The sequence below is a fragment of the Epinephelus lanceolatus genome, chromosome 18, assembly GCF_041903045.1.
Source record: "Epinephelus lanceolatus isolate andai-2023 chromosome 18, ASM4190304v1, whole genome shotgun sequence".
In the NCBI taxonomy this organism is placed as follows: domain Eukaryota; kingdom Metazoa; phylum Chordata; class Actinopteri; order Perciformes; family Serranidae; genus Epinephelus; species Epinephelus lanceolatus.
In genome coordinates, this window is record NC_135751.1 from 23595311 (window position 1) to 23615126 (window position 19816).

Here is a 19816-nt window from a genome sequence, read left to right on the forward strand (position 1 = left end):
CCTGGATGCACACCAGCATGAAAAGTGGCATTTATTAGTTGGGGTCACAGGTTGGTTCAGGCTGAGCCAGGCAGCCAATAGCAGCTCCTCTGGCTCTGATACTGTGGGAGAACCCGAGGGTTTGTTACTTGACGTCATGGACCAACAAATGGAGGAACACCCCAATTACTTTTTCATATTGTGGGTACACAGAAAAAGAGGGGAAAAGAGAGTTTATCTGCAAAAATGTGCATCTTTTAAAAATTTAATTTCTAATTTCCACACTTGGAGAGTCAAAATAAAACTTTACAAATAGTATGTCGAATCCTCTGTCTTCAGTAATTAAAGAAAAGTAATCATGGCTTGTGGGCTGTGCACTAGCCCACATCCCTCTTCAAATGCCCCCCTCTTCCATCCCACAAACACACACACATGCACGCACACACACACTCACACTCCCTCCTTGAACCTCAGAGAAGTGAGACACAATGAAACTTGCACCAAAACTTGGCGGCGCTTCAAGTGAGAGCTTGACGGCCGACACAAAGCTTGTGCTTGACATTAAAGGTTTGTGGCTTGACACTTCTTGCTGGAATACTTCTCTTATTGCATTAAGTTACATCAACGCTCCCTATAGAGGAGACGTGGAATGAAGCGGGAGGCCGCCATTATATCCACGGCCGCGTTCCTCGTCCCTCCCCTCCTTCCCGTCTCCTTCTATCATTTCCCAAGATTGTTTACCGCAAACACAAGAGCAACGCCGCCTGAGCTCATTATGGACAGCCAAGCCACGATATACTGCCAAGTCCTGCCCCGCAGCCTGGGCCTAGCTCTGTTGTCTTGGCAACCCAGCATCCAAGAACATGGAGGGGAGGTGTTGGTTGTGTGCTGGTGCTGGTTGTGATGCGTTGGGGTAGTGCGGGGGGGGGGGGGGTTGCATGATGTCATCCTGTGGCATGGAGGGGGCCAATCAAACCCTGAGAAAATTATGTCACCTTTTGTTGAGCCGGTCCATTCAGGGCTATAGAAGTGCAGTGAATTGAGAGCTGCAGAGAGGTCATTTTTCCCCTGAGCTGTGTATGTGTGTGAGAAAAAGCAGGGGAGCAAAAAAAAAAAAAAAAAAGGAGGGGGAGGCAGGCGAAGTAGGGAAGTCCATTGTGGACATGCTAATGTTGTTGACCATAAGCAGGGCCATAAAGATGTCATGAAGCTCAACTTCCAAAACATCAGTGCCGGGGCCTTCACACCCCTTTTCTGCTACAGATGGAGATGACCTCGTCCCCCGCAAATCTGATTCTTAATATGATCCCTATGATGCTTTGAACAACTTGTCAGAACATTGTCAAGCGCCAGAAGAAAAGCCCGAGCACACTGCAGTGGACCCTAACCCGGCCTGCTTTGTTTTATCGCAGAGAGAAAGACAACAATAAGCAACCCCTTGAGGAATAATTACCCCCTTTAGCAACTCCGCTTCCCCGCGCTCCCTGCACCCATGTCCCATCCCCCGCAGGGCCCGTAGCTCCCCCTTCCAGAGCCAAACCTTATTGAATCACAGCTGAAATTGACAGTGAAAGACAGTTGAATGGGAAGTCATTGCTGAATTGTTGAACTCACTCAGACTAATTTAAAACAATAAATGCATTTGTTGTGTTCGCTGGAATGTCTTCCTGCAGCGGAGTGTGTGTGGGGATTTTTTTATCCACAAAACAATAAAAAGTCCCTGCAGCTTGACTCACGTTCACCTACACTGAGCACTTCTCTGTCAACAATATATGTACAAGGTTTACAGACACTAAACTCAGCTGGCAAACGCATTTTCCATGAGGTCATCGTTCTCAGGAAAACTCTCACTTCTAGAAAGACCTTGTGATAAAAGTAAATGATCTTTTTTACACCGCTTCAAAATTGACCTGTTATTCACACTGGTATTAGTGAAGTAAAAGCCTGTAATTTCCAATAGCAATTCAGCGGATCAACATTTAAATGTCACACTTTTCCATTTTCACTTTAAACTTCACTTTCACTCTGCTTCTCATCGCCTCAGCAGGAGAGGCGAAAAAAAAAAGAACTGACACAACTCCTGATTTGCAGACTGGCACATACTGGCCCAACTGGTAATGAAGCATGACTAACAATTAAAGCAGGCGCATATGTAAACACATAATGATCACTGTGAAAGCGTCTTATCAGTTATTAATCTCAGAGATCTGCAGCTGCAATGACAAAACAAACAGACAGCAGCTTGGATACACTCTCTTTATTTCTGTTAATAGGGTTTCAGAGACACAACAGAAGTTATGGAGCTATTAATCATCATGAGAATAAACAGCCTGACGGTAATAATAGCAAAAGCTGCCAATGTGTCAAAGTGAAATGTAGTGTCAATAGCCGAGGTTTTGGTTTGCATTCATAAGCACCTTGATTACAATGGCCTCTTTGTGATCGCAATTAGAAGATGTCAAATGGGAATGTTACATTTCCGAGACTGAGTAATGCTGCTAAGACATTTCGATAGTAGGTGCATTAACTCATTTTACACAACAGGAAACATTTCTCTTCACAAGTTAAACTGTGGATGTGACTGCAGTGGTGTGAGCACTGCCGTCAGTCTGTAAAAATAGAGCTAAAAATGAAAATAACATCTGATTATTTTCCATTTACGGTTCCAGCGCTTGTTGATACTGTATCCAGAATAACACAGTATATGTCACAACTGCTGTGTATGAGCAACAGCGTGAATAAACACAGAATATGAAAAGCAGATGTATACATGGGAAAATATTAATCCAGGTTCAATTTAGAAAAAGTCAAACAATGTGTAGATCCATTGTGGTAACTACGGTAAACGGACATTCATCGAGTTGACTTTCCTATCGCGCGCTTCTCTGCACAGGGTTGACTGATCTGTTCCATAATGTCTGAGCGGCAGAGTGCACTCCACTGTCCCGCTGAGTTTACGTCAAGGCTTCTCCAAGTCCGAGCTGCTGGCGCTGGATCCCTGAGAGCGAGATTGTCAGCGATGGAGCTCACGCTGTTCGCAGCCATGCCAGGAGCAAACATCTGCTGCAGGGGATGCTGGTCCGAAGTCCAAACCAGGATTTAATATGATCCTAGAAACATAATACAGAAACTAATGATTGACTGAAGCCAAAAACCACTTGAAGCTTGAACACTGACACATGTTTCTCATACGCATACTACAGAAAATTAGACGTCTTAATCTTTTTGGCAACATTCTTTTTCAGTGTTAAAAGTAACCGTTCAGCAAAGTTACTTAAAACAACCAGAGATTTATAAAACACCCAGAATTAATCAACACTAAGTTCTTCTCTGCTGATGCCTTGAGCAGATTTGGCTGCTTTCGCAAACTTTCCACACAAGAAGGACTCGAGGGTTTAAAACTGGCATAAAGAAGTTGCAGATGAACCACCCAGAGCCTCATCCACAGCTGAAATTATCACATTATGAGTGGTGGCAAAAATCGAGGGTGAGCGTTTTGCTTCCAGCAGTGTGGATACAAATCACCGAGCCTTCTCACGGTGCAGCTGGAACTGTCTACTTTTCAGTCCAATACCAGAATTAAGATGTCAAATCTAGTATCGCTCCAGGCCCAGAAAAGGCTTGATTTAAAAACGATATGTCTCGAGAGATAAAATATCACTTTTATCTAGAACATAAGTGTGTGAACAGTAAAAGAAGATGATGAGGAAATTGTTTCATATCCCGATAAACAGTTGGATGTTGCTGTCTTATGCAAACAACATCTGCTTTTTTCCTGTCAGAACACCCCCAGGTGAGGTAATGCAGGTAGGTGGCCTCTTGACAACCTGTGCTCTGCTTTACCTGTGCCTGCGCTTTTAACCTCCCGCAAAACATTACGTCGTCTGCCCCCACGCACCATCCACTCAGCCAAAATGGCGGGACCGGCCCATCTTTGCCCAGGGAAGCAACGTGTCAGAGATTAAGTAGTCATCAATCAGTGTTTCTCATCTTCTTTCTGCCTGTCTGCACCTCTGAGCTGGTTTACCTGTGAGGAGTCACGTTCCACCAGCGCACAGGATGTGGCCTCACTTGCGCACTCTTTCTTCATCTCCTCCTCCCTCGCTTCTCTCTCCCTCCCCTGGGCCTCACACATCCTCATCTCTCTCCAGCTTGCTTCCCCTAACCTCGGCCACAACCACTCTCTTGCCTTTTTGTTAACACTCTCTGTTATTATCTACCCTCATTTTTTGCTTGTGTGCTTTTTCAGCTCCACCACTCAACAATCATCCTTTCACCTGATTTTCTCTATCGCCCCCTGTGCCCTTTATTCTGGTTTTTCCCTTCCCACGTTTCTCTCCTATGCCTCACCTTGGAGCGGAGCCAGTAAAGCAGCATCAGCATACAGAACCAGGTCCCAACCTGCCTCTGAGTCTCAGCCTGCCCATGTACGCCTGTCTGTGCCTGGGGCTGCGACTGAGGCCGGCCCCTATCGCCCTCCCTCATCAGCACATCTACTGTACCTGTCTGCTGGCACCCTGCCATCCACACACACAGTTCCCCTTCATTTACCCAGAGAACCTGGTAGAAGGAGAAAAAAAGATAATGCAGGCCTAAAATCTATAGAAAAAGACTACTCATGTTGGGGTCAAGCATGTTTGACCTCCACTGAGAACACCCACGGCTACCCTGAGAGGCGCACGTATACAGTGCCACTCATTCAGCCTGCTGGCTGCCCCGCACAAGCCCATCAACAGGTTTCTTTGAAGGCCACCGACTCTGTGGTGGGCCATCAAAGCATATCTTCATTCAGTTCCCCTGAAAGGATCTGAGGCTCCTGAGAGACGCCGTGTTTGAAGTGATATCTCTGTGCCACTGCATTCTTTACTGTGCTGTCATGACTTCAGTTACACAATTTAAAAAAAAGCAAGATCACGGGCATAAAGCCAGTGCCACCACCCTGATCATGTCTCACATACATGTGAACTGGTGCTACCTCTGTTTGATCACTGGATGTACCAAACTCTGGTTGTTTATAGCAACTGTCACTTCAAAATACGTCTGCACTGTGTGTGATCACATATTCCACTGAATGAACATCAAACACGAGAAAAAAACGGAGTCATCCCTACCTGTTGAATCTCTTGAGATCATGTTTCCATGACTCAGCCTCTTCTGGGTGCTCACCTGAGATCATCTGAAAAAGATAAAGGATGGGGGAATAAAATGATTCAGAGAGAAGCTCACTCAAGAGTAAACACAAAAGTTGTCAAGAAACAGAGGAATCAGATGTAATGCGGTCCAACTCTGCCCAAACTTGCATCAACACTCTGACAAATATTCATTTTCCTACAGTACAATGGGAGAGCAATCAGTTCCTTCCTCTGTTTGCATAGGTATGATGAGGTTATAGCGCAGTGCTTTCCAAACACTGAGTCTCAAAATAAATTCGAGGAATCAGATGATTAGCAAGATAGGAAAAAAACATGTATGCTACATAAAATTTCATAGATTTTTTTTTCTGACATTCCTCTAATTGTACTGGAAATTTTTACCTCTCAATGCCTATAAACATTAGTCAAATAAAACAGGGGGAAACAATCACTCATATGCAATGCGTTTGCAACCAGTGATGATGGGCCACATGCATACACTGCTTCAGTTTAAAAGGTAAGTCAAGAAAGCTGGGAACCACTTGTATGGAGTTCCAGCAGCTGGACATGAATAGCTGTATCATATGTCTTAAAGGTACAATATGTAAGATATGGACATTATTTTAGTTTAAAAACATCTTAAAAAATGAACTAACAAAATCGACAGAAGGTGAAGAAGGAACAGTTTTGACATGATGTCAAAGACGTCTACGTATTGTGTGTCGCACATGCTACCCCCCCCCCCCCCCCCCCCAAACATGCAGGACCCCATTTTCTGACACAGCGAGTCGGAATTTATTTGCCACATCTTTTTACCCTGCGGTTGACCTCACCAATTTATCGATCTGTTACACTTCACATAAGCTTCTGCGATACTGTTGTAATAATGTTGTACAGGAGCTGCATACAACTAGCATATCACTTGTGGTTTTCACAGGTCCAGTGAGGTCCTCCAGATCTTAAGTGTAGTTAGACTAAGGATGCATTTCATTTCCACCCCTTCCCCCTTCCCCTTGGTTTTACGCGTTCACGTGAGGGGTAGAGGTGTATCAATTCTCATTTGGAGTAAGGGCTAGGGCCAAGACCGAGGGCTACATAGCCCTTAAAACGAAGATTCCAGAAGACCACACTTGAAAGAGAGGGCTATGAGGAATTTCGTATCATCCACCACATAACCAGCAAATAGACGGCCAACAAAAGTTGAAAAAGAATGAGAATTTGGATTCACCCTTAATCTCTAGGGCACCGATTATCAAATTCCATTTCTCTTTTTTATCACGCCGTTGACATATGTCTGTTTCTGTTTTGTTTTCATTTGCCGAGCCATTTTAATTAAAGTCCGTCCAAATGTCCCACCAATGTTGTTCCCTGACCATATTTTCCAAGGACACCATCCCTGCACACTGGGTTAGAGCTGCCCAGGACGACTGATTGGTTCAAAGAAATACAAACAAGCCAGAGCATTTTTCCCCTATAGCAGAATGGTAATGTGTGCTTCTAGACCTTTCTCTAGCATGGACACAGTTCTATAAACTAAAAAAAGACTTTTTCGTAATCATAATCCACACAATAACTGCACAAATGCAAAAAATGACAAAAGACGTCACTCCACCATTAAAAACCTGAGAAAAACCCTCTCAGGCTTAGGTTATCACTCAACTACCCCGACCACCTTCCTGTTGCATTATTTTTTAGGCTCTTGGCCAACCTAACCTGGTTTTGCAATAACCACATGACTCAAGACCTTCTCCAGTATCTTCACAGAACATTTAAAAAGCCAAACCTGGAGAAGCGACAGATCACCCCACTCTGTTCTATGTAAATCTGAGGTTTCATGGGAGCTGTGCAGAAGCTGGCAGGTTAAGAGATGGGAGGCAGTCACAGTGGCTTTTCCATTGTACCATTTTAAACTGCATGGTGTACTGGTCATATTTTATAAGGTTAACAGGTTCAGGTAGATATTGGATCTAGAAACTTCTCTTGATCACAGACTTTTTCATACGGACGTGTTTAGGACTGAAGCTGTGCTCTCTGGACTGATGAAAGCTCCGGTCCCTCTTCATCCATTCACGGACAAAGGTACTCTCTGCTTCTGAGTTTCACTGTCCCAGACCTGTTACCTTGGCAACAAATGCACTGTTTCCGAGTGACACAAAGCCTGAACTAAAGAACCTCCTTTCAGGTTGAAGGCTCCAAGAGTTGAGGGGAAAACAGCAGTAACAGGACGGCGGGGAGAGAAACTGAATACCGGCAAATTGCTTCCCAGAGTTTCTGGAGGACATGGTAAAATGATTCTTTCTTTCCTCTCCCTTTTAAAATACCTTTCCCTGGCACCAGGCACCATAGGTAGTTGTGTGCTGGTCCCATTTCTTTTATATCCCTTCTTATATTTCCGTTTTTTTCTAGCTATCGTACTGAGCTAAGTGAGTTATCATGTACACCAGCAGGCTGGAGCAGCATGTGGCTAGGCTAAGCCTCCAGATGAGGTAATGTTTAGAGGGTTGGCGAGCCGGGAGAAGGGTTGGTCAGGTCTTGATTAGCTCAGGGGTAGGGGCTCTCTCTTATATTGGACACCCCTTTGTGTGGTGAGATTACAACCTTATGAAAAAGTGCCCCTGCTGACACGCCTGATGGGATCAGAGCTTCCTGCCCACAGCATCGTCCTGCTTATGAGCTCTCCGCACACACAGGAGAGAAAAGACACAACCAAACACCAACACAAACTCTTGAACCTCTCAGAAGAGACAGGCATGAACACCGGGACATCACACACACAACTCAAAGTTCTGTGAACGCTTACGTGTAAATAAGTATGCACACGGACACACCAACAAGCACGCACATGGCGGCAAACGTCACCTCCTAGGGCCCCCGCTCCTCCACTTGTGTATGTGATGACCACAACTGATGACCCCCAGATGGAAAACAACCTGCATTTATTAACGAGGCCAGATGACACACAAACACACGCTCACTTGCTTTTACTGTGGTCGTCTCCTCCGGCCACTCTCCAATGAAAATCACATGATGGACCACATCCAGCAGAGAATCTCCATCCCGAAAAAACATCAACAAACAATGTTAAAAAACAGAGAGGATTCAGAGGCAAAGCTTTCAGGGGATTTGATCCCAGCAGTCCTCTAAAGAGGGCTGAGGCTATAGGATGATTTCAATTATTTGATATAATTTCTGATGGTCCATTAGTTCAAAATAAAGCTCTGATTATAAGAGATGTGTAAACAGAAAGTTGCAAACAAAACCTGCATCAGCGTCTAAAGCAGAGCTGTACTTTTTTCCAGATGTGTAATCGACTGTTAATTAGCAGTGGCCTTACTTTCATGTAACCTTTTCCCAAATAAATCTTATTTAAAACCAAGAACAACAGAATAAGTGCAGCATTCTGGTTTGTTCACCCGCACAGCAAACTTCAACACCTTTTTATTTCTACTGTTTAGAAGCGTGGACTAACAAACGCTCATATTTCTGCAGTGCACTTTGCAAAACCAAAAAAATAAAACTACTTGTAGGTGTGTACACACAAGCATGCAAGCACACATGCATGCACCCCCCACCCCTCTCTCTCTCTCTCTCTCTCACACACACACACACACACACACACCCCAGTTAGGGACACTGGCACAACCTTGCGCCAGTGGTCCTTTAAACCAGTCATGTGAAACGACCCGTTCATTTCTGCAAATCAGATTACATCTCCGAGCTGAGGTCTGCAAGTCCACACACACATTTAAAGCCCAGGGCTCAGGTCCATGCAACACACACACACACACACACACACCCAGCTTAATCAGATTTTGTCCCACAAACCTTCTCGTCTTTATTAATGTACACAACCTGCAAGTATCAGCCATGCCCGGAAATAACTGGCTCAAAATGTGCATATAAATTTACAGGATACAGTAAATATACAGCACGTCTATAGTGAGTGTAACTAAGGCCTCAGATTCCCTTGAATAGGAACAAAACAAAACAATTTCTTTGTCAAGGAAAATCATAGAGGGCTATGATAAGCCTCCTTTCAGCAGCGCTCGACTGCTGTTTGGCAGCTCTGCTATGGAATGAGCACATGTGGAAACATGTTTATAGTGTGTTTGGCAGGAATGCAACTGATAGATGATTCGCAAATGATTCAAGTCCTATTCAGGTTACCAAGAACTAATGTGCAGGGAAATCACACTGGTTTCTTCTGCTTAAATTAGTGTCACATTTCCCTGGGTCGGTGATTTTATTGGATGTTTTGTAATTATTCTACTGACTGATTGAGTTAGTGGATAAATAAGCGCACGGATGGTTGATTAAGCACAATAAGAGTGGTAAAACATGGTGAGAAAGCAAATATTTTCATACTTGTTTGCGTCTTTGGTGCTGATATCTCTGCACGTTTTAGCTTCAGTGATCAGATTCGCAGCTATTTTGTGCTTTGAGTCTTTAAGTCACAATGTAAAAGAAGCTGGTTGGCTGGCTGCTGGTGGACTGGTGGGCTTAATTAAACCCAGACAGTTGGAGGAAGTACAAGTCTCTGTCCCTACAGGATCTACATTAAGTCTCCACTCTGCTAATCAGAAAGCCCTTCAACTACATCAGCATGTCCCTCTGGCCCAACCGACAAGCAAATCTCATTTGTCTTCGTAACTTTTTAAGGAAACTTGAATTACTTCTCCATCGAGTCTGGAAAATCAATCACTGCTGTCTCGGCATTCATCACAAAGAACAAAAATACTAAATAGATCAGCCGTGTAGCTCATTGTCTGTGCTCCTTTTGCCCTTGGTGCCATGGAGGTCGGAGTGTGGGAAGTTGTGGGTGGCAGGAAGCTGAGACAGTTGTGCCTACAATGGGGCGTCAGTCAGCCCAACTCAAGTTCAACTCAAGCGGGTTGATTCTCTCTTCACATTGACATCTGAGAGGACCAGCAATGGAGGCCGGCAACGGGAAACGGAGGAGAAGAGGGACCGCGCCCTGGGTTAGATTGCACTGGACGCTCAGATAAGGTGACAGGAAAGGGCAGATTGGGGAAGGGCAACAGGGGGAGCTGGCTGGGGCTACTGTTACCCCAGGAAGGGCTCACTCATCCCTCAGATCACCTGCCACACCCGTGGAGGCCAAAATCTGATTCAGTCACACAGTGCCACCAGCCAGGAGTTGGGAATTGATCACCATAGCCTCAGATTGGACTGATGCATGGTAACTTCTACAGCAACTGTGTACAGTTAATTATTGTACAATTGGTTTTACGTGTTTTGGCCGAAGAAAGGCAAATACGTGTCGACTCAACACTGCTGGCAAACATTTTCCAAAGCAAACCACGCTGTAAGACATTCCAGGCCGCCATTGGTTTTCCATTAATTTCAGCGCAGATACACAACTTGCAGAGTGACTTGCAATATGCTTGACAGAGTAATTCATCAAAGTAATCATTTCAACATTTTTTGACACAGTAAGATTGTTATGTGCAAAGTTTTTTTTTTGGTGCCTTCAAGGTCCCACCCTTACAACTAAGGTTTGGAAAGTGGTTTTTGAACAACAACTTTGTAATGTTAAAAATTACCAGATGTTTATTTTCCTTTTTTGCACATCCATGTTTGTATATTGTGGGTAGGAGTTTATGACAGCATAGCAAGTGAATGCAACACCAATGTCAGAATCTGTCGGCTATCGTTTGGTGAGAAAAAAGCCTCTGGGTGCGAGAACCAATATTTCGGGCTTGTCCGGTGTAGCCAGTGGATATCCGGGCATAGACTTCCTCTTTCATGTGCCAGTCATTTTGGCTAATCTTTTTAAATGGATATCTGCATGTAAATATAATATAAAGCTAACTCTTTATCAGACAATAGCCGATTGGTTCCAAGATTGCAATCCACCTCTCTATACAGACTGTTACCTCTTGTTCAAACATGATTTGTTGATACAACTTGGACTACAAACAGAAATCAGAATACTTCTGATACTAAGATCTTGTCCCATCACCTACAGATTCTGCCTACTTGTGCAGCTATCTATTTAAAAAGTATAACGCAACACCGGCAGCCGCTATGTGAAATCTGTATCTGTCTTTATACTGTACAGCTGCAGTGCTGTGGAGCAGCTGCAGACAACAGTAACAAGACAAGCAGGTTTCAAGTCTCTGCAGGTTGATTTTTATACCTGACTGAAATTAGGTAAAACCAGCAGTGTTTCCTGGTTACAGGATTTATAGTCTGTTTTGAATCACTGTAAATGAAATACCTTATGTTCTGTTAGTCAGAAGGAGCAATGAGGGTATTTGACATTTGTTTAAGCTAAACAATCAATGAATTGATAAAGATGAAAATAAAAACTGCCGATCTAGTAGGTAAAAGGATTCGGAAATGCTGTGATGTCACTCAAGACACATATGGTCAGTCCTATAGCACACATTCCTGAACACACACACACACCGGTAAAGTAAACCACAATGTAGTATCTTCATCTGGAGTGCATTTCCTGTCCTCTGGGTTGGCATATGTCCACTGGTTGCTGTTTTACACCACTGCATCTCTCTGTTGTAGCTCCCTGCCTGCATAGAAACAACTGTCTTACCACTGGAAACAGAACACAACTTTACGGACGCATACCGTGACCTTAGACTCCTGTTCTGGGTGTTGAAATCTAAAGCAATGAGATGCACTCCCCACATCTGGAAAAATCCTACATGGTGGATTATGTTGGTTTAGGGTATAGTTTTGACAAGCACAGTTCCCAGTTTTGCTAAATTCTCTCACCAAGAGGCAAAGGTGCAATCATCAGTGTCGTATGCTGCATTTGGAAATGGAAGTTTAAGTGGATAATAAAGTTACATGAAGCCGCTCTTTAATAGGACAAATTCGACAGCTCACCCCTCCTCTGTTCTTGACCATAATGTGGAAAGAACTCATTTGCGTGTCAGATTTTATGTGAGAAGTGAGAAAACAGTTCTACTCAGCAGCAGCAACAAACAAAAATGCAACCAAATGATCATCTATCACCTTTTTAACCCAGTAGAGGTAGTGGTCACAGGAGCTGTGAAATGTTAGTTTTAGAGTGAAAGTAAACAGCCTCTCCCATGGTGGGCCTGTACCCTACACAGAGTAAGCACATGTTTCCCATTGTGGTTAAAAGGGAAGGGGATTAAAGTGTAGTGCAGCCGGAGCCACAGCCATACACCCCATGGTGGGATCACAGTACTCTCAGGTCTTTCAGTACTGCTGATGCAGCCCAGTTGGAAGTGGCTGGTGTGTAGGGAGAAGCTGTGGCCAGATCTATCAGATGGACAAGTCAGGGTCCTCTAGAGCCCAAATATGAGGCCTTTCTTTGGGGCTGAGGAGGCAGGCATGTTAGCATGTTGACAGAACTGCCTGACTGAGGCTGGCAGACTCTCACAAAAACACAGGCTAGGTAAGGATTATGAGGAGGTGTTGAAACTGAGCGGATTTTGCTTTTCAGAGGCCCAAATACTGTCTCTATGCAAAGAGATCACCTTCAAAACTCTTATTAAAGATGTTGAGAAAAAAAGAGATTGAGACTGAAAACAAAAGCAGAAAAAAATCTGGTCAACGTTGATTGGGTTTGGCTGCCAAATATGAGGTTTTCACCCCAGGGCCTCAGGGTCAAATAGGCCACATTCAGGTACCACAGGGGACAGTTCGAGCAGGAGACTGTGACTGTGCAGCCAATTAAAGGACACTTTAAAAAGGCAAATAGTGCAAGGGACATTGAGGAAGATATGCATAGTGGAGCATAACTGCACTTACCAAAAACTGCCAATTAACCAACACCCCATGAAGCTCAGCTGTGACCGCTTCAGCTGGACAGCTTCCATGTGCAGGGAGTAAAAGCACTTTCTGTGCAGGGTAAAGAAAGGATGTTGAGGGAGGGTCAGACACTGTTTTGGGGTTTACTGAGCTTGATTCATTCAAGGTGGTTTTCAAAAATCGGACCCAAGACATAAAAATTAGGACATGAGAACTGACTTGAACTTGACTGCTCTGAAAAACTGACTGCCTAAAGACTTGCTTTGAGACTTGAAAGCCAAAACATGAGAGGCCATAGTACACTGTTCATATTTTTTGTCCAAAATGTTTGCATGGTTAAAAACAAATACAACCTCAAGTTGTGTCAACCACATTTACACATCGACTCTGAAGCTTTTGTCACTCATAAAGTTTTCGGAACAGGTTTGATTTCCTGCATTTGTTTGACTAACACTCATATATCGCAGCTTGGTCAGTGTACATATTATGTGCCAGGTAATCTTGGTGCATCTGTTGTTGATGTTCTGGGACGTCGTGTCAATTTACGCCTGTTACATGCATTGTGGGGTTATTTTTCAAAACACAGGAAATGTACAGTTTCTGTTAATTAGATGCATACAGTCTTCTTCAAAAATAATCTTACATTATCGATAAAACGCCGCATATTTACATTTATTTCATTGTGCAACAAACACATGTAGTTAAGTTTAGAAAAAAATATTATGGTTTGGCTCTACATTCATAGGGGAAGTGAACACCAGCCTCCTGGGTGAAAGTTCAGAGTTGTTGGAGCCAGGGACAGGGAGCGACAGTGTGGCAACAGAAAGGGAAAACAGGTCAGCACCTTGCCGCAGTGCCAAATGCCAGATGCAGGCAACAAGAGGCAACAGCAGAGGAGCTGCCTCCAGTGAAGAGAAGCAAGGGTGCTTTTACATTTTGTCTTGTAATGCATATTGTCGCAACAAATATAACAATATAACTCAGTACACTCAGTGTGCAAGGTTTCTGTGTGTAACTATTTTATCAGATAAAAAAATACAGGCTTGGTGTGCAAAGGCCTAAAGTTTTGGCCAGGGAATGACTTGTACTTAGCTCTATAAAATCACTATAGGTTGGAGATGAGAATGTGCAAATGCTGTGCCATTCACTTGTGTCTTCACTCTTGCTTATAGAGACTTGTGACTTGACTTGGATGTGCCCTAAATCATTTGAAACTTGAGTCCCCCTAAATCATGTCAAGTACACTTTGCTCCCTGCAGTGAGATGGGACTCTCACCCAGACAAGTTTGAGTCAAGTATTCTAAAAATTCATGAAGCGTCATTCTTAACCTCTTGGCCTCAAAGCCCACACACATAAACATAGATAATTACATGTCTATGTCGTGAATAAGTCTGTCAGTCTCACGTTGGCGTATCTTCTTCTGTGTATGCTTGTGGGAGGAATGGGGGAGAAGGGATTTTGTGCAGGGCCAAAGTGTTTGTGCAGATTTGCAGGACTTTCACACCCACAAAAACACTGCGGGTAAAAGAGCACGGCATGTTAATGTGCATGTGCGTGGTCGTGTTTTGAAACTGGAAACAGATTTATGTAGTGTTAGGGATCAGCTCTTTAAAGGTCACGCCGAACAAGTTAGGTCCGCTAAGTAAAGCCTGTTCCCTCCCGGATCCAGGTGACTCCCGGCCAATAGTTTCACAACACACGGGACAGACACGTAAGCACCACTCTGACCACTTTCTTCTGCCTCATGACATCAGTAATTTCCGATTTCCAATGACGCCACGCTGACATTCAGCATCTTTGATTAATTGGTTCCTATAAGGCTCTTTGTGTGTTTCCGTTTGAAAATAAATGTCAGAAAACACTTTCTGGAGCCCCGTTGATCCAAACACGCACTTCAGCTGCGAGCACGGCCATAGAGCAAGATGCCCTGGCATGGGATAAAAAGTCAGCCACAGTACCAGAGTTTTCCTATTGACACTGATCACAGACTTACATGGGTCGGAGTTAGAGGGGATATCTGTCAAACTCCCTTGATTACAAACATCCTTCAGCGACACATGCGATATGGCACACACACTCAAACACACATCCATGGATCAACGCACAAGCCTAGAAGCACGCCGTTGCATGCACATGTGTGTGCATATTGTCAATGCACACATTAACAAAACATGCAAAACTCCTTGTGTAAATGCCAGGGACTGCAACGGTGGAAAAAGGTGGGATGAGGAACACATCAAGGCTAATCCAGCCAGGGATTAGGAGCGGGCAAATATCACCAATAATAAACAAATGACTAACATTCCCGGTCTGTGTGGTTACAGGCCCCGGGGCTCCAACTAGAACCCAGCAGGGTCTGGATCCAATCCCTGCTGTTTATCAGTGCAAGTAGAAACGGCCACTTGCGAAACCTCCATGACAAACACTCGGGGGACAAACCCAGAATGGCAAACAGAAGAGTCCACCCAGTCACCCCTCACACTTTGATTTACAGCTGAGACCTCAAAGTCTGTTGCTTGACATTCAGACCAAAACATTTCTCATTCTGACACTGACTTCTTGTTAGCCATATTCAGTAGGGCGACTATTTGATTTTCCAGTGACTGACACATATACAGCTGCTTCTGACAAAACTTTGAGTCAACAGTGATGCTGAGTTAGCCAGCAAACAGTTAGCATAAATTAAAGACATATACAGTAGATTATATCTTGTTTATGTAGAGGAAATATGCTGGTTAAATAATGGTCTTGTTTTAAGAAAATACAAACAACATCTCATTCTTTGAAAAGGTAATGTTACCTTTGAATTTATTATATGATTACATGCAGTTTAATATAACATGGGCAGTGATTAAACTACTTGTCAACTGTCTCGTACAGCCAGCTCTATCTCTTGCTGAGCCAGGGCTGGAGAAAGGTCGAGCTGAACCCATCATAATTCTGCACTAATGCTAAAAAACACACCAAGCCATGGCAAAGTGCGGCTTACTGTGATAATTCCATTGTTCTTTGACTGAGAGGAGAGTTCATGTGTTAAAGGTGGGAAGAAATGTCTTTGTAACTTAGGTCAAATTGTCACATGAGTCACTGGACTTACGGACTGGCTGCGGGTATTCTTTGGATGCAATTTACCACTACAACTTAAACTAGCCCCAACTTTTAGTTTGGACAGACTTTGCAGCAGAATCACATGGCCACAGCTTTCCATAGACACTACATGGCAGCTTGCCACAGGCCAAACTTTGTCGCTTCTTGGTGTGTTTTCGGCAAAGGTTGGGAAAATGCTCAGGGTGGTTCCTTTAAAGAAATCACAATTGTCTTGGGCAGCGCTAGGCCCAGGATGCAGCAACAGTGCTTTGCAAAATAGTGTTGGAAGGGCACATGTTTGGTGCGGCATGGTGGTGTGGTGGTTAGCACTGTCGCCTCACAGCAAGAGGGTTCCCGGTTCGATCCCGGGTGTGGGAGCTCTTCTGTGTGGAGTTTGCATGTTCTCCCCGTGTCAGCGTGGGTTCTCTCCGGGTACTCCAGCTTCCTCCCACAGTCCAAAGACAGAATTATCTTTATTAATGCCACAGGTCTCAGGACTGTGCACTTCCTGGGAGCCGGGTCTGGACAGAGGGTCTGGTGACTCTAAATTGTCCGTAGGTGTGAATGTGAGTGTGAATGGTTGTCTGTCTCTATGTGTCAGCCCTGCGATAGTCTGGTGACCTGTCCAGGGTGTACCCTGCCTCTCGCCCATTGTCAGCTGGGATAGGCTCCAGCCCCCCCGCGACCCTCAAGAGGATATGCAGTTGGAAAATGGATGGGAACTTGTTTGGTGGAACATTTGCGTATGGAGAGGTAAGGCCTGGCGTTAAAACGAACGCAGTGAATAGGTACGTCTGGCAAAGCAAGACTCATTTCAGATAGCGATGGGGATTGAAAATGTCTAAAATAACCGGCCAATGACAGGCTTATACCCAAGTCCTCATGCTCAAGGGCAGAAGGGCTTTTACGACACAAGAAGTCAACATGAGACAGAAAGCAGAGCAGCACACCTGTTTAGCATTATTGACAAAATATTGATTGCTTGTCTAGGCGTCACCATGGAGATTATTGCAGAGGGATGTTGGACAGATAAAGTAATGGGCCATAAATTCCTTTAAGTACTAACAGGGTTGGTTAATTAGCAGTGTGTGATGAAACTGAGATCAAAGGTAAAGCAGTGAAAGCGGGTTGTAATTTAGTAGGTGCTGTTTTCTGCTACCAGGAAATAGTGTGCAAGGGGAGAAAGGGCTTCCACTGGAAATGCAGACGCAGCACGTTTCCCTCCCTTTTCTACCAGCTCTTTTGTCTTATGTGACTCAGATGAGATGCTCCAATAAATCTTAACTTGGGTGGATGTTCGGAGGCCTTAATCTCACTGTGTATATGGGTGTGTGTGTGTGTGTGTGTGTGTGTGTGTGTGTGTATGTGGGTGTGCTGAGAAGTATGTCTTCCCTTTGCTCTAATCCACTTATTTTGTTTCGGTCCACTGTTCAGATTCAAGGTGGAAAAGTGCCGAGACTACAACGTTTTGCCTTCTCAGTCTGTCTGGCCCACAGTGCTTTACCTGCTGAGCCCACAGACTCACCAAGCCTGAAGGACTCTGTTGCTTTAACCCTGTCCCCAAACATGTCCCTGGCCCGCACAAAAGCCATCTGGGGTGCGGCTGAGAGCTTTAGCAACAAAATAACTCTTTCAATCTGCACTCTGCATGGTTCTGACTGCAGGGCGCTGAGGTCGCCAATACCAAGACTCTTACTGGACCTCCTCCTCCTTCTCCTCCACCCTTCTAATCCTGGCCTACATGACTGACTCCAACTGAAAGCCCCACACGCCAGAGGTGGGAGCCAAAAGCACTGTGAGATTCAAAAAAGACCACCTGCTCATCAAACTAAATTGCACTCACTGAAGGCAATGGGGAACAGAGAGAATGAAAAGGAGGGGAGTAAGGGAGAAAAAAAATAAGTAAGAATGAAAGAAAGACAAGTCACTGCTCTCCCTCTGTGATCTTGGCAGACAAAAGAACAAATTGCATTTCTGCGTCATGGCACCTGAGGGTCAAAATCGGCATAGGGTCCCTCTCAGTGCTGTTTGTGTGCGAGCATGTTGATAACGGTTCCATCAGTTCCCACAAGAGAGCCAGAGAGGTACACACGACTACCTTTCAGCCTTTCATCTTGGCTTCTTTTGTATTCCGCTACACTCTGTTGTCTCTCCCCTCTATTGGGCGGAATTGACTGTTATTATTCCAAACAGCATTATCTTTATTAATGCCACAGGTCTCAGGACTGTGCACTCCCTGGGAGCTGGGTCTGGACAGAGCTGCAACCAATCTCCCTAGATAAAAGCTCAGCGGAGAGCTGTATGCAAGCCAGACAGCTCGGACAGGCCTTCATCCTCCCTCCTCATTCTCAGAGAGAGGTACAGGCCCTACAAAGACTAAGATATAGCTTTAATCTTAGCACTTTCAGTCAGACAGAAACATTTGAACTAAAAGCAGCTCTCTCGAAGGCTATCAAAAGTCACTTTGAGTTGTTAGCCACCAGTTGGAACAAACAAATGTATTATTTGTAAATACATTTTTATAATATTTGAAAATTGCAAAAAGAAAAATATGCATAATGACAAAGTTCAGCATATTGAGGGAGAGGCTTTGGAGTCACAAACTATTCAGGTTATAAGTCATGAAACTTTATCTTCTGCTGCTAGAGTTTATGAGAGTGCCCTCCATTTCTACTGCGGCTTATATTGCCGGTGGCTCGTATGTTCTTGGAGCTGAGGCCATTTCCCGAAGTCAGCCATGCATGACGAGTTATTTTAAAGGTGGTGTGGAGAGCTGACGTGTGGCCAGGCCAGGCCAGGGCAGCGGCTGGGGTCTCGGCTTAGTGCCTCAAGCCCCTCGCTCCACTGGTCACACAGCATCAGCTCCCGGCCCGAGCCCGGACACTGATTTATGGGACAGGGGGATTACCATCAAACCAGCCGTGAGGACCACCCAGATGGTGGCACAGGATGACAGCCGCACAAACACACGCAGGCACACATGCACGCAAACTCAAATATACTTATATGTGTACATTTTTACACAGATATCCACAGGAATCCGCACACTTCCATGCATACAGACTTCTACGCAAACAAAAATCTTGCTATTTGTGATGTTGAATATTTAATCTCTCTGGAAATAAGCATAAAAAGCTGCACATGCCATTTGTTATGACTCTGTTAACCACTCAAGTGCAGTGGGAGGGATTAGTTTGCTGAGGCTTCCTCATTACCACAAAGCGAGGGAGCCAATTTTGCTCATCAGGGCTCATATGTATCTACAGGATGTGCCTGGTTAGAAGTAATTCCCCTCAATAACGTCACACTTTGTCTCTTTTTTTCACTTCAGTTTGCATAATGCATAATTGAAGAGTGACGACTTGTGTAATTTTCTATCTCAACTGACCCAAGTCCAGAACAAGAACGTTCCATGTAGTTACAGATGGGGAGCAGAAGCCAGGCTCAAACTCTGGCTTTCATCAAAACTTTTGTAAATTCTCTGAAATCGGTGACATTCAACTTGATCGTGATGTTTAATAATTCACTTTCCACTTTTGCTTGATGCAGGTCTGGACTCCTCTCATTTTCGTTCCGAATGCATTTACCATCCTTAATACTTTTCCACCAAGTCACATTTACATCCAAGAAAGTGTGCAAATACAAGAGAGAAAAAAAAGAGGAAGGAAAGCACATATTTCTCACTTGCCAGGGCACAGCACAACTCAACCTCAAGGCACCAGTTGGATGAGCTGAACAATAAGAGTCAATGACAAATCGGACGTGGTGCATTCCTTGGGCAAACACTCACCTCATAAAGGGAGACGGGTAGGCAAACACTCACCTGCCCTAAGCTAATAACACGTGTGGAGGC

At 44.4% G+C, this 19816-nt stretch overlaps 1 long non-coding RNA gene across 1 annotated transcript in view; it reads right to left on the reverse strand.

Annotated features, from left to right (window-relative positions):
* Positions 1–2222: 2222 nt before the first annotated feature.
* LOC117268080 (uncharacterized) overlaps positions 2223–19816 on the reverse strand; it is a 60335-nt gene continuing 42741 nt past the window's right edge. The window contains exons 3-4 of the long non-coding RNA XR_004502621.2: positions 5091–5155; positions 2223–3089 (exon numbers count right to left, since the gene is read on the reverse strand). This is a non-coding gene — a long non-coding RNA (uncharacterized LOC117268080). The remainder of the gene's footprint in view (positions 3090–5090; positions 5156–19816) is intronic.